At 34.8% G+C, this 22667-nt stretch overlaps 1 long non-coding RNA gene across 1 annotated transcript; it reads right to left on the bottom strand.

Moving 5' to 3' along the window:
* Nucleotides 1–9708: 9708 nt before the first annotated feature.
* LOC122519532 lies at nucleotides 9709–10248 on the bottom strand. Its single transcript, XR_006304311.1, has 2 exons — nucleotides 10210–10248; nucleotides 9709–9811 (listed from the first exon to the last, which is right to left on the bottom strand). It is a non-coding gene; the product is annotated as an uncharacterized LOC122519532 (long non-coding RNA).
* Nucleotides 10249–22667: the final 12419 nt, after the last annotated feature.

The following is a 22667-nucleotide window of genomic DNA, read 5'->3' as shown; positions in this document are numbered from 1 at the left end:
GGGTGGTGGTTTAGGGGTGGGGTGGGGTGGGAGGGGGATACATCGATGCAACTATAATATATTACGTTAACACACGTAAAGTAGTTTTAAGTTTAACGTCGTAGAAATACGTTGTGTTCTCGTTCGATGCATACGACGTGGTTGGTAGGAGCACGGTTAATCCGATGCTCGTAATAAGTAAAGAAGAAAAGAACGTAGGGGGTGGAGTGGGGGAGGGGGTGGATGGGGGTGGAGGGGAGTGGGTGGGTCGAAGAAAAAGAAGGTTAGAGAAGAGGGTGCTGACGATCAAGGTGGTGATAGTACTAATACTAGTAGCACTAGTAGTAGTAGTAATAATAATAATAATAATATTAGAAATAGTAGCGTTTGGAGAGTTATGCGTGCAGAAGCAAGCCTTTTCCACCTTATTCGACGTTGTCGCAACGTCGTCGTCTGGTAAAAGTGGCAAAGAGAAATAGAAAGAGAGAGAGAGAGAGAGAGAAAGGAAGAGGAAAGAAGAAAAAAGAAAGAAAAAAAAAAGAAAAAGGAAATCTGTAGAGCTAATTCGCGTGCGAGATAACATGGCGGTTGGTCGGCTAAAGTCTTGTACGTATGTATGTATGTATGTATATACGTTTGTATGCGTTTGTGTATGTTTATGTGTGTATATATATGTATGTGCTATCGTTGAAATGGTCTCCGTCAAGTCACGGAGAGGGTCGAACTAAGGCAGGGAAAGGCCACTGTCGACTTGTGCCATGGGGGTGGTAAGATGATCTTATCGTAAGCCTTCTCTTTCTCTTTCTTTCTCTTGAAGTTTCTCAGTCTTCTCTTTCGCGGTAACTACACTTACCCCTTCTACCCCTGATGACAATATCGCGTGGCTAGTGAGATAACCGCTCGTGTCATTCCTACATCGAGCAAGTTCGTTGCTGTGACGAGTATAAGGAGAGAGAAAGAGAGAGAGGGAAAGAGAGATTGCTTATGATCTTAAGAAGATATAATATCGATTTAAGAAAAATAAGAGATTAGTATACTCTCGAAGTCTCATCTAGGTCATTTTCTATATTTTACACGCGATTAATATGTATTCATTGTTTAACAGATTAATTTTGATATTAATATAAACGACGTTAAATATCGAATACTATCGATTAAGTTGTATTTAAATTTGTCCGTAATTAAGAAAATTATTTGTATTTTGTTACAATAGAATCTTTAGTTTTAAGGATTAACGCATCCGATCTCTGTGCTCTGATCCAGTTTTTTTTAAATTGAGAATAAATTATTATACGGTATCTCTTATCGGGTTACACCGAATTAACGATAATATATGTGTGACCATTATTAAGACGAATTAAATATTATAGAAATTTGATAGAGTTTATGATGATTTTGATTGACAATAATGGAACTTTTGTGCCACTCGTGTTGGAATGACGTAGCTAGAAATGAGTCTCATAAAGCAATGCTAAACACGCGAGCAAATCGTTCCCTACCCTTTCTCTCTTTTCTTTTTTTCTTTAAAAGACACCCTTACGCTCTTACATTCTCAACTATAATAATATTCACGCGAGTCGACTCGAAACTCGTACGGATTCTACGAAATTTAGAAAAATAAGGAAAAAAAATTGGGACCACGGTTCGGATATCATAGAAAAATATGAAAAAGGAGAAAAAAAAGAGAAAGAAAATTCAATTTGTACTCGGGCAAATCGTCATCGTTTCGCGATCAGAATGAGAGACGCGGTTAAGGTGAATAATTACAACGAACGTACGAACGAGTGTACGAGTGCAACAAAGAAAGAAAAAAAAGAGTGAGTGAGAGAGAGAGAGAGTGAGAGAGAGAGAGAGAGAGAGAGAGAGAATGCACTTTTGCGAAGGCCGACGTGTGCCTCGGTTATATTGTTAAGTCGGAGCTGCATAATCACGACGGCCTTCGTGTTGGAGAATAGTTGTCACACTTTCGTTTTAATATTTATGAGAAGTTCGCATGTGATATCGGCGAATAAGAGATGCCAGATATAAGGACGAGTAATTAAAACGTCATCGTTAGATACCAACCATAGATCGATTCACTTCCATCAATTCGATATAATATACAACAAAATTAACATAAATTAAAATAAATTATTTTGACAAAAACGGGGGAGGAAAAAAAATAACAAAAATTTCTCGAATAATATCAAGAAAGCTATTTCTCAAAGTATTAACATTAATACGCGTGTGCGTCAGCCGTTCTGCCTTTTTTTTTTTATTCTCTTCGTATTGATCGTGTTAATGAAAAAAAAAGAAAAAAAGAACAAATAAGGAAAGAATAATACGAAAAACAATTACGAAAGATATTGGAAATAAATGATTTCTTCTACATTGTTAAAACAATGTTTAATAATTTCAATCTGAATGCAAACTTCGATTACCAAACATTCTGTAATAATCATTCTATGATCAACAAAAAATTGTTTAAATCATTAAAAATTATACGAATACGCCTGAGTTGATCTACGATGATTCAACTCACGAGTAAAAAGTACAAACAGTGTTTAGGGGCAAAAACAGTGTAGCAATAAGGAAACGATTTAGTCTGTTACTAGTTTTACAATGAACACACACACACACACACACATAAACATATACACTCGTAAACATGAACATGATCGAAAGTTGATTGGCAGACTAGGAAAACTGATCGCCATTCGGGGTAATAATAAATCTAAAATATTTATCAAACTTGAGAATAAGCCTTAAACGACAAGGGAGTACTCCCGATAGGGAAGACGTAAACTACCAACCTAATTGGATGATTAATTGTTTCATTATCGAACACCAAGCGACAATGGAACCCTGGCGTTATCGCGGGCGCGTGATTTCATCCAGCAACAAGCAGGTCGTTTATATACACACACACACACATAGATCGTTATAATTTATTTCAAAGATTCGAAATCTGATTGGAATCCTACATCGGAGATTCTCGAAAGATTACGTCAACGTGAATAGAATTATCGATTGATCGAATAACAACATAAATCCCATTCAAATTAATCTAATATATTATAACACATACACACACATATACACATACTTTGATCGATAGATAAGCCCTACAATCTTAAAATAGGGACAACTTAAGCTATTATGAAAATAATTCGAGACTTCCTCGTAATTGATTGGTCGAGTTTATTTAAACTCATGTCGGCCTTATTCGATTTCATTAAAACAAATGACAGAAGCTTTGATTAACGTGGGCTCGTTAATTGCCGGAAGATTTGAAGAATTCTAGTATGGATGGTGGAAATTATGAAAGAAATAAAGAATGAAATAAAGAAAAAGGGTTTATACGAAGGGTGACGAAGAGTTAGCAAACTTAGCTTGCTTGCTTGCTTGCTTGCTTGCTTACTTTCTTGCTTGCTGTTGGTGGTACTGCTGCTGATTCTGCTGCAGTTGCTGTTAGCGATGCTGTTATTGGTATTAGTGTTGTTAGTACACGAACGATTGTTCCTACTTTCGTTTATCGGATTTGCATGGCCGCTTGTTCCGAAGGAGAGTATTGTTAGTATTCTCATTGGTCGTACCTACAATCGATCGATCCTGATCCAATGGACATATTTATACACATCTACGAGCAAGCATTCCTTCCGATATACGCTACCACCCTGTCCCCTACCCTACCCCCCTCATTGTTCCCCTTAACCGACGCGAAATAGAAGTCTACGTACAATCAACGAGCTCGTTTAATATCTAAAGAAAAAAATTTTCTTAAATATGGCGTTAAATGAAAGGAAAAAAAAAACAGAGAGAGAGAGAGAGAGAGAGAAGAAGTGAGAGAGACAACGAACGAGACAAATTTTTGGTAGACCGATGTATAAGAAAAATAAAATGAAAATAAAAGAGGGGAGGGTGGATGATTTTGTTCGTCGAACCGTTTAAACGCGAAGAAATTTTTGCCCCCTTCCCACTCCGGACCGAATAATTTGGGAAAGAAAACGAAGAAGGATGAGAAAGGTGGTTGGGGGTGGGATCAGAGGTACCAAGAGTCTCCCGCAAACGACGAGAATGGACTGACCTACCTTAGGATCATCCGATCTATTCATACTCCTTATATTCATCGTACTCTCTCAGGATGCGAGACAAAAGCACCGATGAAACAGAACTTCCCCCTTACCTCTTCATACCTTACTTCCCTCTCCCGGCCCCCACCTCTTCCTATCCATCTATCCTACCACCATCTCTCTCTCTCTCTCTCTCTCTCTTTCTCTTTCTCTCTATCTTTTACTTTCCTGACTACCGCCCCCGTTCGTGTGTTTCTTTGGCTTTGTCTCCTCTCGGATACGACTTCCGGTACCCCTGGCTAGACTAAAAACGTAATTCAATGGGATGATGCGCTTTTGAATCTGCGATTATTCCTGCGGTTTCTTCTTCTTTTTCTTTTTCTTTTTTTTTTGTTTTCTTCCTCTTCTTCTTCTTCTTCTTTTCATTTCTTTTTCTTATTTCTTAAAGCAAACCATGTGTCTATCCTATCGCTTACAGGACAGATCTTTTTCTTTCCATTCGGTACAATAGGAGATAGTTCGTTCTATTACTCTCTTAGGTATTCTATCGACAATTCGTCCGATTATACTGAATTTTTTCCTCAAATCTTTTCGTTAGATAAATATTCGTAATATTTGATATTGATAAACGCGTTGATGGGGAGAAATTTTGACGAACATGAAAGATTTAAAGGAAGGACGATGATTATTTTCATTTTTCTTTTTTTTTTCTTTTTGACCATAATCAGAAAACGTACCATTTTTCAATCAACCGTTTCCAAACAATTATTTCAAAATTTAATATCGAATTACGAATGGAAAATAATGAAATGAAATTAAAGGAAGATGATTATTTTATATAATTGAACAAATATATTAATAGAAAATAATATGCGAATGAAATAAAGTGTAATATAAATTGTAGGAAGATTGAGATAATTGTTTTAACGTATTATAATTTCCCTGACTGATCTACTTGAAATCTTTTTTTCTTTTTCTTTCGTTCTATAACTTTTATTCAAGACTTATTTGAAACGCTATGGAGGGTGAATTTTGTTCACGGATGGTTCATTGTTTCGTCGACTCGTGAGTCAAGCGTTAACGGATTTTGTCTTAAAGATTACTTGATCGTTCAACAGAGAGAGAGAGAGAGAGAGAGAGAGAGAGAATTTGCTGGACCGTGGGAAACAAGCTTTTATTATAAATCACGAGCGTACGATCGTAATCCTAGCAACAAAGAAAACAAAAAAAAAATATAAAAGAAATGGTAGAAGGGGGGTCGTAAAAAAATCATCGAGTAAATGAAAAATTTATTTAGAATTTTGGATAATGCTTTAGAAATATATTCGATATAAATATTCGTACGTAGAGATTGAGATACCAAGGAAGTCTGGCGATAGACGACGACGGTCTGCCAAAGTAAAGTTTAATAATAAATCAGTTTGGTTATGATCTTAAAATAAACCGCAAAGAGACTATTAGGAACTTCAAGGAAAAAGCTTAGCACGAATTTTCAAGACGATCATAACTTAACAATTCATTAATACCAAAATAGAAAATGACGTGTGTTAGATAAATGTTAATACAAAAATTATTATTTAAAATAAAAAACAGAAAAAGAGTAGTATCCTAATATTTACGCGTATTCGTTTCAACGATAAATGTGTAAATTGATAAAAAAAAAACATCCCAAGAATAATCCCTAAATTTGTTTATACATAATAAATTTCATATTTAAGGATACAACAATTAATTATTATTGCAATCAAAGGAGTTATTCTCTTATTTGTGCGTGAAATTTAGTCTACGACAAAATTGTGACCTAAATAATGAAATAATACGTTTGATCGACTATCGATATCATTCGATATAACAAGATAGAGAGAAAATGAAAGAAAAAGAGAGAGAGAGAGGAATGTCATGCTCTCGTTAATTTCATGCATCCGCCAATGGCGGGAGAAACGAGACGAGGTGACGAGTCTGACAAGGCAAAATGGGCGGGACTCCGAAGGCTGATATCAACTTAACTTGGAGGTGGAGACGACTACAACGACTATGACGACGACTAAAACAACTAGAACGATGACGACGGGTGGAGGAGAACTTGGAGGAAGAGCAAAGTGACTAGACAAGACAGGAAAGAAACTATATCTATATATCATACGATCATAAACATGTATGTATATATGTTTTGAACATGCTGCTGTGCGCCAGCGCGAGAACCGCCTACTTTAACATTTCACCATCATCGTGAAGAACTATATGACACACAACGTTAAATTTCGTATTTTAACTAATAACCCTTGTCAACAAAAAAAACAACAATAATAAATATATTTCGTCGTTTTATTTGTTTAGATTTTGGTTTAATAAAAGATTTAATAAGAAGTACCAGTCGAATTTATCGGTGGGGCAACTTATCGAATGGGGCAATTTTCGATGTGAGAAATCATACATTATTTTTCTTCTTTCAAATTTATATTTGAAGATCATAAAGACAAACTTTGAAATCTCTTTCTAAACAAAACTTCGAAACAATTCTATTAAGTGTTTTACCATTTTATGAGAATTGTTAATGTGTAGAACGCGATTAACGATGATTGCACGAATTATTATACTTTTAGGATAACTTCAAATATTGAGTCACGAAGATACGAATTGTATAACTTGGCGAAGGATCAAATAGGTAGAGTAGGATTTAACGACAGTTAATGCGCTCTTTCAAAGTCCAGATTTACTTTTATAGGCTCGTTAAATAAAATCGGTAAAAAAAAAAAGAAAAGAAAACAATAAAAGAATACTCGGATAATGTCTTCCGTTACCGTGCAAATTATTTTCCCTTTTTTCCCCCGTTTGTTGGTGTCTCGTTATTTATCTTGTTATTCTTCTCCAAAAAGAAAAAAAAAAGGAAAAGCAAACAAAAAGAAAAGAAAAGAAAAGTAAAAAAGAGGAGAAGATTGTTTCGTTGAAAAAAATTTCACGTAAACGTTGAAGAAAATAAGAATTCCAAAATTACTCACCCTGTGCCAATCGCCTCGCCACCGGCTTGGATCTCATCGCTGCACGGCGGCTGGCAGATTCGAAACCAAAACACTAACAACGTGTCTGACGATCCTACGATCCATGCGAACAATATATTTATCTTCACGAGTGTATTTATCCTTTTAGACGACGAGGACGACGACCAACCAACGACTAACTTTCTTCTACACTGTCTTCTTTATTCAACCGCACCCCCTTTTTTCTTTCTTCCCCTCGTTTAAAACATCCAATTAGGAAGATACTTATTTTCCTTAGAAATATTATATGATTACACAAAAAATGATAATAAAAGTATCATCTTAATCACGTACGCGTGAGAGTAGTCGGACGCACGCGCGTGTATGCGTGCTTGCTTGCTTGCTTGCGTGTGCGTGTATGTAGATATACGTATTAGTACGAACAACCGAACCAATAACCACGTTGATATTAAAATCAGTCAATCGATACGAAAAAAGAAAACTCCGAACGAAAGAAGAGTTTTTCTCGAAAAATGTCTATTTTCCTTTGAAAAGAACAAAAAAAAAACACGAATATTATTAGGATGTGTCTGGTGTATTAGACGAATAGAATGAAATCACACAAATAATCACGAATCCGACGGGTACCGTCTTCGACGTCGATCCGTCGTCGATCCGAACGGGATCCTGACGTACTTTCAATCTGTCCCCCGACAGAGGAGACTTCTCCTGTCCTCCGGCACCTCCTCTCTTCCTCTTCCTCCTCTTCTTCCTTCTCCGCCAGTTTGTCCTCCACCCTCGAGTCTCCCTCTCTTTCTCTCCTACGCACACACTTTCTATATATATATATATATATTTTTCTCTCTCTCTCTCTCTCACTGGCTTTCTGTTCAGAGGCAGCACCAATGCCGTTACACCTCCGCCTCGTTTCGTCTTCCTCCCTCTTTTGATGCTGTTGCTGGTGCTGCTGCTGCTGCTGCTGTTACTACTACTATTACTACTACTACTACTATTACTATTACTACCACCACTTGTACAAAGCACCACTACCACCCAGGTACAACCACTACTTCAGAACCACCCTCTTTCCTCCACTCTCTTCCTCTCCACCATCTCTTCCGCCTCTTCATCCACCTCCTCTTTCTTTTTCTATCCCTCTTACCCTCTCTCTCTCTCTTGCTTGCTCACTAGCTTGCTCGCTAGCTTGCTTGCTAGCTTGCTTGCTTGCTTGCTTGCTTGCTTGCTTGCTTGCTGCTTGCCTTCCCCACCTGCAAAAGCCGACCTGGTGGTTTCCCCACCACCTAGTCAACCCGGCTTTGCTGTCCACCAATGATCAGCCGCTGTCTTTCCTCCGCTCCTCTTACTCTCCTCTGCAATACACTCTTTGCTACTTCCTCCTCCTCCTTCTCATCTACCACCACCTCCTCCACCTCCCACCCCCACAATCTCCTCTTCTTCTCTTCTTTTCTCTCTCTCTCTTTTTCTCTTTCTCACTCTTTCTTTCTTTCTTCTTTTCTTTCTTTCTAACGTCTTCGCGCGAAAGAGTTCTTTCTATTCTATCGGCTTCCCTCTGTCACCATCATCGTTTCAAATCAACCTTAACCTACCAAGAATATTCTACATTTTTGACTCACTGACTTTCGAAGTATCATCGATCAACGTCTTCCATTAACCTTTAATTTTTTGTTAATCACTGTTAAACATTTACCAATCGTGATAACAATGACGACGATTAGATCAATGTCCTTATTTTCATCATTTTCTTACATGTTTTTTTTATTTTGTTTTTGCCCCCTATAAATCACTGTGCAAAATATCTTCCAGCCATGATTATTATGATAGAATCCAATGTCTTCCCCAATTCGTGATTTTCTTTTCTTTTTATATTTGTCTTAGAATTCACTGTCAGAATTTTTGACGACCGATAGATTACGATCGATTAAAAATTAATTTTATTCGAACAAGAGTATTTGGGTTGAGTTTTTTTTTGATTATTTATTTATCAAAAAAAAAAGGAGAAAAAAAAATTCACTAAAAATGTTAATCGAAAGAATAGAATTTCTTGAATGAATGGATCTCTCTCTTTCTCTGGTATGGAACAGGTGTTCATAAATGGTTGGTTCATTCGCTGACGATGGTGATTAGCGATTCACGACTAAGTCCGTTCGTGTTAGAACGCTATCGCCCAGTTGTTGCTGACGTATAGTCTGTGGGAATTTGATCCCACGTGCACGAATTGTAAACATTCGTGTACAATAATCTTAAGCAGCTTGCAAACGTTAAAAAGAAAAAGAGAAAGAGAAAGAGAGAGATGAGATGAGATTTGATATTCGATTGATTCAATCGAGCTCGTAATTTTTGTTCAATGATTTTATACAATTTTTATTCGATAAATCAGTCTTCCCTTTTTCTAATTCACCGCTTGTTCCTTTTTTCCCTTTTATGATATTTTCTAATGCTAATCCAAGTCACAAGTTTGATTCGATCACGAAACGACGACGACGACGACGACGAATCTCACGATATACGAACTCAAACAAAAACAACATAATTTATTCGCGGTTTCGATACGTCGAGGGAAATTCGACTAGAACCGTTGTGTATGCGTGTGTGTATCCTATATTGGTGTTTTAATTAATATTAATTCTCCCCCTCCCTATTTCCCTCCCTCCCTTCCTCTCTTTCTCTCTCTCTCTTTCTTCCTCATACACCCGCCGGCGTTTAAACGAGATGAGAACACCGTTTTCCGATCAGTTTGTTCGGTCAGACTTTACCGTTAATCTAAATTTACAGATCTAAAATCTGTTCAAAAACATCAATCTATATAATATATTTCAAAACCAAACTTATTCGTACCAAAAGAAAAAAAAAGAAAAGAAAAAAAAACAAAAACAAAAATATTCACACGTGACGTTACCAATCTTTACTCTCACTTCACCAAAACGATATTACTAGGAATACAATAAACTTATACGATAATAAACAGATTCAAAAGTAAAGGGGTAGAGTGAGCGTCGAAAAGAGGGAAAGAGAGAAACAGAAAGGGAGCTGGAATATAGGAGGGGTAAAATTTTATGCGATACGTGTGGATGATAAATAAATATATAATTGAAATAAAATCAAATAAAATATAAAATAAAAGGAGACACTTGGGAGAAAAAAAAATGGTCCCGGTTTGAAAAGGGGTATTATTCGCGTACCGAGGTTCGACTTTGCATTAGAGGGTGCGTTCGAACGACTAGGAGACCTCTTGTCCGTCTTCGTCACACCTGAATACGACCTCCGACCCCCACGGAAACGCGCTGATGGTGGCGGTGGCGGTGGCGGTGACGGTGGCGGTGGTGGTTCTACCAAAGCACATACACGTTTGCTCGTGGTCGCAGAGAAAGAGAGAAAGAGGAAAACAGCAAGAGAGAGAGAGAGAGAGAGAGAGAGAGAGAGAAGTTTGGAAACGTTTTGCGCGCACCCTTCCAAGCGCAGCTCCGCCCTGTTCCTTCATCCTTCCAAAGCAAGCAAGCAAGCAAGCAAGCAAGCAACTCTAGGATCGTTTCCTCATCTCTTTCTTTCTTTCTTTCTTTCTTTATTTACTTCCTTCTGTTCTGTTCTGTTCAGTTCTTTCTTTCTTTCTTACAATCCTTTTATCTCTCTTACTCTTTCATTATTTTCTACCCTTCCATACGTTCGAGCTACGCTGACTTTTTCCACCACCGGTTACCATGATAGCGAGCAACCCTGACGAGATGAGGAAGAAAAAGAAAAGGAAGAAGAAGAAGAAGAAGAAGAAAAAGGAAAAAATAATAAAAAAAAAATACCCTTCCACAAGAGCCCTTCCATCCGTGCGAAACGATTTACCTTAGCGTTCGTATCATTTGCAGAAACATTCTGGACGCGTTGACCTTATTAAAATCTCTCTCCCTCTCTCTCTCTCTCTCTCATACTCAATGTTCCTACGTTTCGACACACTAAAATGAGAGAGAGAGAGAGAGAGAATGAACATTTTCATGCTCCTGTACTCTGGTGAACATTTTATTGGAGAAAATTCTATATCAAAATAGGTTTTTCTTTATCGATAGTAGTACTATTCTTTTTCTTTGGGATTGAAATTGTATCATTGAATTTATTACGATATATTACAAATGATCTATGAATTCTTTTTTTTTATTCTTCTGCTCGAATATATATTCCTTTTATATTTTTTGTTTTGTTCTTTTTCCTGTTTTTTTTCTCTTTCTTATTTTATTTTTATTGTTATTTTTGGTCATTCATATTTTGTGAAACGGTGCGTTCGTTAATTCTCAAGCTTTGGGATTGTGCTCGCAACGACCCTGTTTACGCTTACTTGAAATGGAAGGGCGCGAGAAATGTGCTCTCTCTCTCTCTCTCTCTTTCTCTCCTTCTCTCTCATTTTTATTTTTTTTATTTTTCGAAATACGGTCAACGTAAAAAGAAACGGTACACTCGAGTCAACCCGTTTCGTTTTTTCTTTCTCTCTCTCTCTCTCTCTCTATCTGTCTTTCTCTCTCTCTCTCTCTCTTTCTCTCTGTTTCTCTCTTTTATTTTGCTTTCTTTCTTCCTATTCTTATTTCTTTTCGTTCTTTCTTTCTATTACACTTACGTAAGATACGTTTGCTCGTTTTAACTTGACACGTTTCCTCAACGCGAGCCACGAATGTATAATCGTACAATAAATAATAACGAATGTTTCTTTACCAAAGGATATTATTTTTATTCGCGTCTATGAACTCGGGAATGTAGTTATTCTTTTTCACTTAACATAACATTCCCTATGGCAAGTGAAAGAAATTAATATTTTATTTACAATTCGAAATATATTTGTTTACGAAGCAGTGAACACATTGTCTAAATAATTAAAATTTGAAACAGATGCAAAAGGAATAATAGGGGAAATGAAATTTTTGAATCGATAAATTGTCTTGTGAGTTCTTCGATGAAAAAAGAAATTAAAATTAAAATAACCCACTATAAAACCCTATGTTATTAATATTATTCCCTTTTAGTACGATAAAATTAATAGCTAATGATACCTAAATTCATTAACAATTCTCAACTATTAACTTATATCTAATTTAAAAATAAAATTATACGTAATATTTTATTTTTAAACATTATTCATAATAATACTATATTCATTATATTAAGCATATAATTGATATTAATTGGAATATTATACTGGATATGAAAATATGCGAATAAAACTTTGTATCAAACATTTGCATTGAAATATGAATGAAACTTTTAGCCCGATCCAATAATTAGAAGCATAAAAACAAATCGAGATAACAGAAAGTCATAAAAACCGAACAATAAAACAATGAAAACCAAACATCAATGAAGAAACGATAAAAGCTAAGTGTAAGTAAGTAAGTAAGTATCTAAGTGACTAAGTAACTAAATTAAGTAAGTAAAGCAAGTAAGTAGGTATAGTGAATAACGAGTGTAAGGAACCTATCGGCGTCGAGCAAACGTCCAAAGGATTTACCACGCTGCAGCAAAGCTAATACGAGAAAGCTGCACGTTCGAGATTCGTCTCGGTTCGGTTTTCGGTGGGTGCAATTTTCGCGAAAGGCACAACGGCTCTCTCCCACTCGTCTATCTCTCTCTCTTTCTTGTTTCTACATACAACGATACAGGTGCATATGCACGCACTCCAATACACACACACACACACAATCATCTACATATAAACCTATATACTTAAGTACATGCATACGATTGTAAAAAATATGCAAGAGAAGCAGAATCAAACTTATAATCATGCACATATACACGCATACATCCAAATGTATACATAAGGAAAGAAAAAAAAGGAAGATGACGAATAAAAAGAAAAATAGAAAAGAAGAGGTGAGAAAAAAGGAAAAATCTTCTTTTTCTCTCTCTCTCTTTCTCATACACACACTCCCACACAATATTTCTCTCTCTCTCTCTCTTTCTTTCTCAAACTTTTCTCTCATATACTCTCTCTCTCTCTCTCTATCTGTCTCTTTCTCAATTCCTTTGACTCTTACTCCTTCTCTCTCTCTCCCTCTCTTTTTCTTTCTTTCTCATTCTGAACGACGATCTTTCTGCCTTTTATTTTCTCACTCGCGTTCCCTTTTCTCGGCCATTCTCAATCTCGTACTCCGACTCCTATAGCCACCTCCAACAGCACCGCCGAGACCATTTCGCCTTCTTTCATACACAACCACCCTCTCCTAACCCTCCAACCTCCTCCACCTTCTTCTTCTTCTTCTTCTTCTTCCTCTTCCTCTTCTTCTTCTTTTCCACCTCTTTCTCCTCTACACTAGCTGCCTTATTTTTTTTCTCCTTCTCGTAACTTCTCTCTCTCTCTCTCTTTTAAACATACATACACATACACACACACACACATACACTCACTCACTCTCTGTCTACCCCTTTCCTTCGTTCTTTGTTTCCGCTGCACGTGCTCCACCCGCGTATGCGTAAAAACGCGAGAAGAGTGACGAGGAGGAAAAAGAAAAGAAGAAGAAGAAGAAAAAAACGAGTATAAGAAAGAAGGTGGAGGAGAAGGTGGAGAAGGAGGAGGTGGAGAAAGGGAACGCAAAAAGTGAAGCAAGAAGAGCTCGTGTGTGACTTCATAAGGCGGCCATATTCAAATGGATATATAGTATCGCACGCATGCTAGCCGGTTAACTCGTGTTATACCTTCTCCTCCTCCTGCCCCCCTCCCACACCCCTCTTCACCCTTTCTACCAGCACCTTCCTTTTTCCCCTCTTTTCCTATTCTATTCGTTTTTCTTCTTTTACACCCACACCTATTCCTCTTTCCTTTACTTCGAGCAAGACAGGTGTCGGTTTCCCTTATACGAGGGTCAACTACGTAAGATTTTTATATTTGTATTTATATGCTTTTAAATGTATACACGTGTGTGAGTAAATGTGTGAAGGAAGGAATAAAAGAAAAGAAAAGAAGAGAATGAAAAGGAAGAAAGTTACGCGGGCACAAATTGAATACGTGCTTCTAAGAGCATCGAGTGCAGCAACGTTTACAATGCTCTCGATATCGATAGTTTTTCTTTTTTTTTTCTAGGGAAATTATAATGATCTATTGGACCGAGTTATGCGAAAAGTTATCAAGCATTTTTTTTTTTTTTTTTCGAACGAAAATTCAATCAATCGTAGTCAGAAGATGTTAACTTAATCAAAAGAAATATATAACTTTTGATATTCAATTAGGTTTTGATTCTTTATTATTGTTATTAATCATTGATTTATTATTAATGATTATTATATTTATATATTTTCCTTAATTTGTATTCCTTTGAATAGAACTAGAATTTTTTTCGCTTTTAAAGTATTTGAAATTAGAAATATCACAATATTTTAAAATATGTATCGTATGTTTACCTAGTTTTTGAATAATTTTCATAGGATTGTTGAGTTTCTGCATAGATTGACCCAATTATGAATTATAATACACATAAATTCAATCAGAACGTATACGTACATATCCATATAATATTCATACATAATAATATTCATACAATTCTACAAATACCCACACATACATGCACAAGCACATACATCTATATATATATACCATTAAAACGATAAAATAAAAGTGACCAACACCTCGTTTTAAAATCCCTATAGTAATTTAACACGAGCCACGCGTGATCTTGAAATCTTTTTCACAAAAAAAAGGAAAAAAAGAAGAAAAAAAAATAAGAAGAAGAAGAAAAAAGGGGGAGATGAAGAAAGTAGATTTGGCCACTTCTGACCGATAGGAAAAAGAAAAAAAAAAAGATAGAACGAGAGAAGGTGGTTGGGGGAGGGGGGGTGGAGAAGAAGAAAGTGCCGTTAACGGATGACGTATATTAGGGATACTCTGGTCGAGTAGGGCACCCGACGATCCAGGACCCTCCCTGTCCTTTAGCCGACTATAAAAACCACTCGCTTTCCTTCTCGACCCTTAGCTAAAAGGCCAATCCGCCCTACCACCCTTATCGATCCAAGAGAAGCACCCAAGCACCGTACCCACTACTACGATTTGGCTACTCACGAAGACTACTTTTTTGCAAGAACGCCTTGCTTACTACTACTATTACTAGTATTACTATTTACTAATACTAAGGACTATTACTAGTAGGTACTATTGTTGTACTGTACTCCTAGATTCATTTTTACGGCTTCGATTAAGGACATTCGTGTGTTCGGATGGTTTTAATACTTTCTGCTTTTCTTCATCTTTCATTCACTCTCTGACTCTTTTATTTTTTTTTTGCTTTTAATTTCGTTTGTTTCTAATTTTTATTTCTTTTTTACTTATTACGTAACACTAAGGTTGTTAATTTTTTTTTTTTTGAAGGTACATTGGGTCCTTGGGTTGACTTATAATTGGGGTCAGAATTTTTATAATTGTTTTCATTTAAATATATATATAATTAATATTAATATTGTTCATTAAAAGTAATGTTTTGTATTTTAGTTATCGTAATAATTAAGACACGCAATTGTATTTTGTATCGACGAAATTATTGATATTTTCTATTTATATAAATTAAGACAGCAAAAAATATTTTTTAATGAGTGAATAGGTAATTTTATGAATTCAAGTATTTTTTGTATATTTTGACATTCTTTTTTTATTGATCAATCTAACATTCATCAATAACGAATTGGTATTTAAAATAATGTCTGATTGAAATTTAAAATACGAATAAAAATAATTGCCCATTGCTATGTCGAGTATTGCACGCATCAAAAATTGGATACATTAAACAACGAGAAATATTTTTCTTATTAAAGTGATCAATATTACTACTCGAGATATTATACAGTTCAAATATTGCAAGACACTTTTTATACTCGATCTTTACGTTCTTATTTGGCACGCACTTTTCGCTCGAAAATTTCAATAACTCAAAATCAATTGAAAGGTTGTGTAATAATACTTTTGTGATTGTATCATTCTTCAAAATTATCTGTAGTAACATATTATAAATATATCGTTAAAATAACACCAATTTCATATTATCTACTAATTATTAATAGATATTATAATCATTAACAGGTGTTTAAACAAATTTGGATATTTCAAAATTAATTAAAAATTTGTATAAATCATATATTTGATTTTATTACATTGGAAATAATCAATGTAAATAATTAAAAATATATATACAAATCATTCAAACAAGAACAAAAGTCGAGTATAATTTCTGTAATGTGTGTTAACAAAACCATCCAAAAAAAAGAAAAAACAACCAACAACAACAACTTAAAAGGAAAAGAATCGTTGACAAAAAAGAAAAAATTCTCAAGAATTATTGGAAGCAAGCAGCAGTAGCAGCAGCAGTAGTTCGTTTTATTCGATGAAATCATTTCTACTTCGAAAAGCTTATAAATGCGAGAGCGTGTTATGCGTCCTGCAAGTTGCACGCCTAAGAACAAAAACAAAAACAAGAAAAAGAACAGGAACAAGAGGAAGAAGGAAGGAAGGTCGACAGTGAAGAAAAGAAAATAAAAGAAAAGGTAAAAAAGGAATCCAAGAGAAAGAAAGAAAGAGAATAAACTAAAAAGAAATAAAAAAAGGAGGAAAGAAAGAGAAAGAGAAAGAGAAAAGACTCGTGTCGTGCATGTTATATCTAAGACGGTCGCATGTCATATCAGCGGTCATCGGTACTGGGATATAGGTATGTCTGTATAATGCTGCGATAGTAAGTACCTCCACCCCCTCCCAACCCTCTTCAGCCCTTCACCACAACCCTCGTCATCCTTTTTCCACCCCCAAGTTGCCCCCCATCCCTCTCATACTCAATCCTCTAGCTCTTTTCTTTAGCTCCGAGCCACCACCCTTCGATCCACCATCTCGTACTCGATCCTACCTCTTCCACCACCACCACCCTACCACCCACTCACTCCCTCCCCCCACCACCCTTTCTCTTACTCTTTTCTAAGGTGGTCTTTCAGTGTGTATATTACGGGGATTTAGCTTAGCTCGGTGGGCCTTCGCATGCTCGGAGACTGATGTGACCACGGAGACCGCCTCGTCGTGACATGCGAACCATTCCTGCGAGTATACTTGCGAGCCAACCAGAGTCACCCACCCACCAACCCAGCCACCCACTTACCCACTCATTCTCTCCCCGTGCGCGAACAACCCCCTTCTATCGCTTCCTACGAATCGACGTTGCTTTTAAAAGGTAAAAGGAGAACAAAAATCCAAGCAACGTTGAAATAAAGAAAAGAAAAATTAGCACGAGATGTCCTCGAACATATCGTCATTCTCGATATTATCCTTTCCTTCGTGTATTTATTATTTTTTTTTTTTTTTTCTTTACGTATTAAATTTGCTTTATGTTTAGTTTGTGTGTTAATTTGTGTTTTAGATAATCTCCGTTTAATTGACGATGACGATGATAATATTTTGGATTAAAAAGCCAAATGTTTCGGATGAATTTATTTGAAATATAATAATTTTTGTGTTTTGACCTATGCGATTAGTGTTGCGAGATTATGATAATAATGAGTATTATTTTAAATAAACTCGTTAACATATTAGATTATTTAATAAACACGAAGATATATTATATACACGTTTTGTCGATATACGAATGTATTTAGTAATGTATATGAATGAGGGTAGCGTGTATCGGCGAGAAAGAAACTAGGTTGCCTGTGCTTAAACACATGAGGCTTTACTAATGTCTTGTATTTTTAATTTACACGAGGCCTTGAATATGGTTCTACGAAATCGTCTTAACTAATGTTAGTCTAAACTTATTACAATATAAAAGAAAATATAATATCAAATTTTATATATCGTTTCTCTATGATAATATAATTATATTAATATTTTATCTGATAACAATTAAATGTTGAAGTAATTAATAATGTGATTTGGAAAATTTTCAATATAATTTTAAAGTATTTAATACCTAAATGTAATTGTGAAAAAAAGAAAAATAAAAAAAAAATAAAAACTCTATTTATAAAATTCTTTCCACGTTGATTAATACTAATTAGTCACGTTAATAATTTATTATTAAAGGTACGCAATAACTGAAGTTTTTTTAATACAAATATTTTAACATTATATTTATCCTTAATAAAAAATAAATATATAAAAAGGAAAAAAGAATAAGTTCTAGCACGAGTATCTAAAAACGTGGTAACATATGTCACCGTATCATCGATTTTTACAGATTGTAAATCACGCATCTGGTGAAGAGAGATGACCGGTGTCTTACCGGAAACGAAATAAACGAGTAAAATTAGAAAGCTTAGGAAAATCGATAAATCTTAACAATATGTATAAATAAATTACTTAAAGAAATTTCTTAAATACTATCTTCAAATTTAACGAGATTAAATATCTTAAAGCTAAAAGAGAAGTATAACAGTTAAAATCCTATATCACCATCATAACGCATGATCTAACATAATGATTAAAGCTTTTAAAAAATTGTATAAGATTATACGAGATAAATTAATAAATGGTTGAAAAAATATTCATAAATAATCATCGTAATATCTCTAAAAAGTAATATTAATTGAAAAGCTAACAAAGATGCTTAAAAAAAAAAAGCTAACAAGATTTATTGGCTTTATTTATAACTATTTTAAATTGATTTTTCAAATGATCATAGTATTTTTGGCCCGTTTAATATTTTTTGAATCACCTTCTATATAAGAATTCCTCTTTACTTTAAATATGTATATGTTATATAAAATTGTAATATATATATTATATTCTGAAATTGTATAGCAAATGTAATGAAATTTTTATGTGAGGATCGTTAAAATAAATATAATTATAGGTTCATTGGTAAATAATAGGTATTTGCTGTTAATTCGTTTGGAAATTCATGAAATGTTTTATACAACAGGTGGTATTAATGAACAATAAGCTTATACAAATTGTTGATTTTTCTTTAATAATATAAGTATTATAATCATTATGAAAAGTAGTGGTAAGTTTACTTTTATGCAGGATATTAATTTCTTTATTTAACTTTTTTCAATTTTTTATAAATTATAAAACAAATGAAACGTTACAATAAAGATATTCAATATTTATACTTATTACCACAATTATTTGTATATAGTTATCGTTTTTATATTTATATTAATTAATAATACGAAATAAACTTTACTCACATACAATATAATAAGGAGAAAAAAGTAGAATTAAAATTAAAGTTTTATTCTTTTGAATTTTTGAGGTTATGTATCGTTAAATTTATCGAAGTATTACTATATTATATTACTTATTTTATACTACCTATTCTATATGCTATATTATATTTACCTATTATATTACCTAATTAAAATCTTCAAATATATTTTATAATCATTCAAAATAAATTTATTAATAAATTAAAAATGTTTTGTAATTGACCAACTTCACAGTTGATACGTGACCATTGGAAAAGATCGCGAACTTTTCATTTTCCGCACATTTTTGGAAGTTTTGCACGGGAAAAGTAAAGAAAACGCGTTGAAAAAGTGTTAAAAGTGAAAAAATAGTTAACGTTTATGTGACTTATTATAGTGTTCTAGTCCCGGACTATGTCGGTGCAGACAGAGGAAGTATAAATCTTAGGTGATTATTCGTAATGTGAGTATTGTCTATTTTGATTAGATAATTTTTTAACAGTTTAATCAAAAACAACTCAAATTATCTAGTTTCTCTGTTTCGTAAACTCGTACATTGACTAAATTTATCATAGATATATTCAAATTTCTTCAAACTTTTTATTACAAAGTAAATTGTTCTAATTAATTTTTGATTTATATGCAATTAATCTTGTCTCATTCGTTTACTCATCCATTGACTGATCGCACCGTAGATACATATTTTTAAAAATTATCAAAAAATTATCTATTTCAAATCCCCATTAACTAGCTCTAACAAACCAATGTTTAAAAAATTTAATAGACACATAAATACATTGACTAACTTTTCCGTAAACTCATTATTTTTCTAATTTTTCTCTCATCTCTCCTTACAATTTTTAATTAACAATACAAAAAGAAATATTAATCCAATTCGATTATTACTCACAGACATATCATACTAATACATCTAATTACCTACATATTGTTCAATATCTCAGTGTAATAAATTCATCCTCGCAAACACACACACGCACACACATTTACCTAACCATGTAATACATTACACACAACCGTATTAACAAACACATCAATCTTCATATGTACATAGGTTATCAAAGATATAGAAAAAAAAACACGCGCACACACACATCCACTTAGCTATCCATACGTAATAAAAGTGCATACACGTGGCAGTTGATAGGTATACATGTATTGGTAAGTGGGTTTGGGCAACTAAAAAGCCAAGCGTGGGTCGAGCGTGCGAGTGTATCATAGAGAGGGCATTCGAGCGGAAAAACGCAACTAAACGCGAGAGTAATTGGAAAGGCAAAAGGGGGTTTGGGGGTTGGGGTTCAACAGGAGAGGAGGGGGTTGCGTCAGGAAAGGCATTTGGTAGACCGAGGGTTAGAGGGGGTTGGTCGCGAGTCGTACATAGTACTGGTGGTAGCTAGCTCGACACCCCCGAACCACCCCCATCCCACCATTCCCACCCCCTTCACATTTACCAGGGACGAATCCGTTGATACAGCAGGCCGATTATTATTTCCTTTCGTTTTCATATTTTCCAAACGTTATGTTGTTATTTGCTTATACACGTAAAATTTCACTCCATATGCGTGTATATCTGTGTTGGTTTCTCTACATCGAATGTATGTATAGAAAGAGAAAGAGAGATTGGGTGGATGCTGGTGGTGGGTGGGTGGATGGGGGAGGGGGTTTAAAGGGGGTATACTTCGTAACGTTATTAACGTTACAACGACCCGAATATTCGTGGTTCGTTCGGTGCTCGCGGTTTATTCTACCGTAACGTCAAATATTTGGTGGTGCGAATAATTGATAACTGGCTGCTCGGCCGAACGGTTCTCTCGCGCGCGTTAGCTATTTCTTCTCCGCTGACACTTTATCGCAGCGGTCGCTTCTAGTTTTGAAAATACTCGTACGTCAAAAATAAAATTCCCCTTTTCCCACTTTACCCCTTCCCCCTTCCTCCCTCCCTCCCCCACCCCCCCGTTTTGACGAATATATGAGATTTGTATGACTCTTTTTGTTTTTTCTTTTTTTTAGGTTTCTTGTTTTTCCAACTGTCGGACTCGACAATTTCATTTTACTTTTTAGCATTGGGGACAAAAAAATGGAAAAAGAATTTAGAAAGGAATAATATGTTTCCCGTGCAAATGGTCGTGAAATTTTTGTAAAACGATGAAATACGATGCGTATAAAATATAATTGCAATTGTTTTTAATTTAAATATAATCACATTCATTCGATCATATATTTAAATATTTTGGCGTATAGGATGATCGTCCGATTATTGCTAACGCACGATGTATGGTTATATTTTTGTAAAAAGTTAAATGCTGCCCTGGGAGAGGTCGACAAAAAAAAAAGAAGGAAGGAAGGTAAAATAAAAAAGGAAAGGAAGAAGGGGTAGAAAAAAGAGAAATGTGAACGAGGTGAGGAGGTGTGGTGTAAAATAGAGCGTTTCACGTTTTAAACTTTCCCGCATGTTCCAATTTAACGCGAACCCACGAGGTCGTCATCATCGTTAATACCTTTTCGATTATTTTTTTACCTAAAAGTGAGGAAATATATATATCCGCGAAAATGCTCGCCTACTTCCGTATTTTATTTGATTTCCTCGACGTTTACGGTTAAATGAGAAGGAAAGAGAAAGAAAGAGAGCATCAAATTGTGCCGACGTTCCATGCAAAAACTTTGATTCTGCGATAAATATATAGATTTAGTTGATTGGCTTAATAAATAATATCCAAATATTATGATCAGAAGTAGCTAGATGATTTTACAAATTGATTATTCTTCTTTTCAAATTTTCTAGAATAATTTATATATTGTATAACATAAAAATCAAAGTATAAGAATTTTTCGTCCGATATTATTTATAGATCAATCCAATGAATTCTTATCTCCGATATAAAATTTTTCAATAAATCCATCCCTGTGCACGCATTACAACGAAAATAAACAAAGAGTAGCCTTGTTCTTACGTGACTAATGTAAGACGAAAAGATCCTCGGACTCGTCGTCTTTAATTTCAACGATATAGAAAAAAGAAAGAGTTCTCAAATTTCACGTAATGTTTCCAAAACAAGATTTGAAGCTACAGCCAAAAAGAGAGTCAGTCGCAAGAGTCACAAATCGGATTATCATAAAATGACGGCGGGGTGGGGAGGTGAGGCCGCGAAAGGCCTAGAGAAAAAAAATAGGCTCGTAAAAAAAATTCCTCCATATATTCCCCCCTCTCCCTCGCACGCGTGATCCCTCCTTTTGGTTAGTACTTTTTTTTTTTTTTTTCCAAGAAGTCAAGCTGTTTTCTGTCTCGTTCTGCACCATTAGACATCCACTTTGAGTTCCACCTACGCCTTTCCCCCTTATTGTTTTTTATTATTATTATCCTTTACTACTTTTTCTCTACGGAATACAAAACAAAAAGGTAAAATACATCGTGTTATATTTCAATGTTAGATTAGGAAAAAACAAATAAATATATATATATAATTAAGAAATATGATTATAAAAAAAATATCGAATAATA

This window comes from Polistes fuscatus, unplaced genomic scaffold, assembly GCF_010416935.1.
Source record: "Polistes fuscatus isolate 324 unplaced genomic scaffold, CU_Pfus_HIC Scaffold1, whole genome shotgun sequence".
Lineage (NCBI taxonomy): Eukaryota > Metazoa > Arthropoda > Insecta > Hymenoptera > Vespidae > Polistes > Polistes fuscatus.
This window is presented reverse-complemented; position numbering and strand designations above follow the sequence as displayed.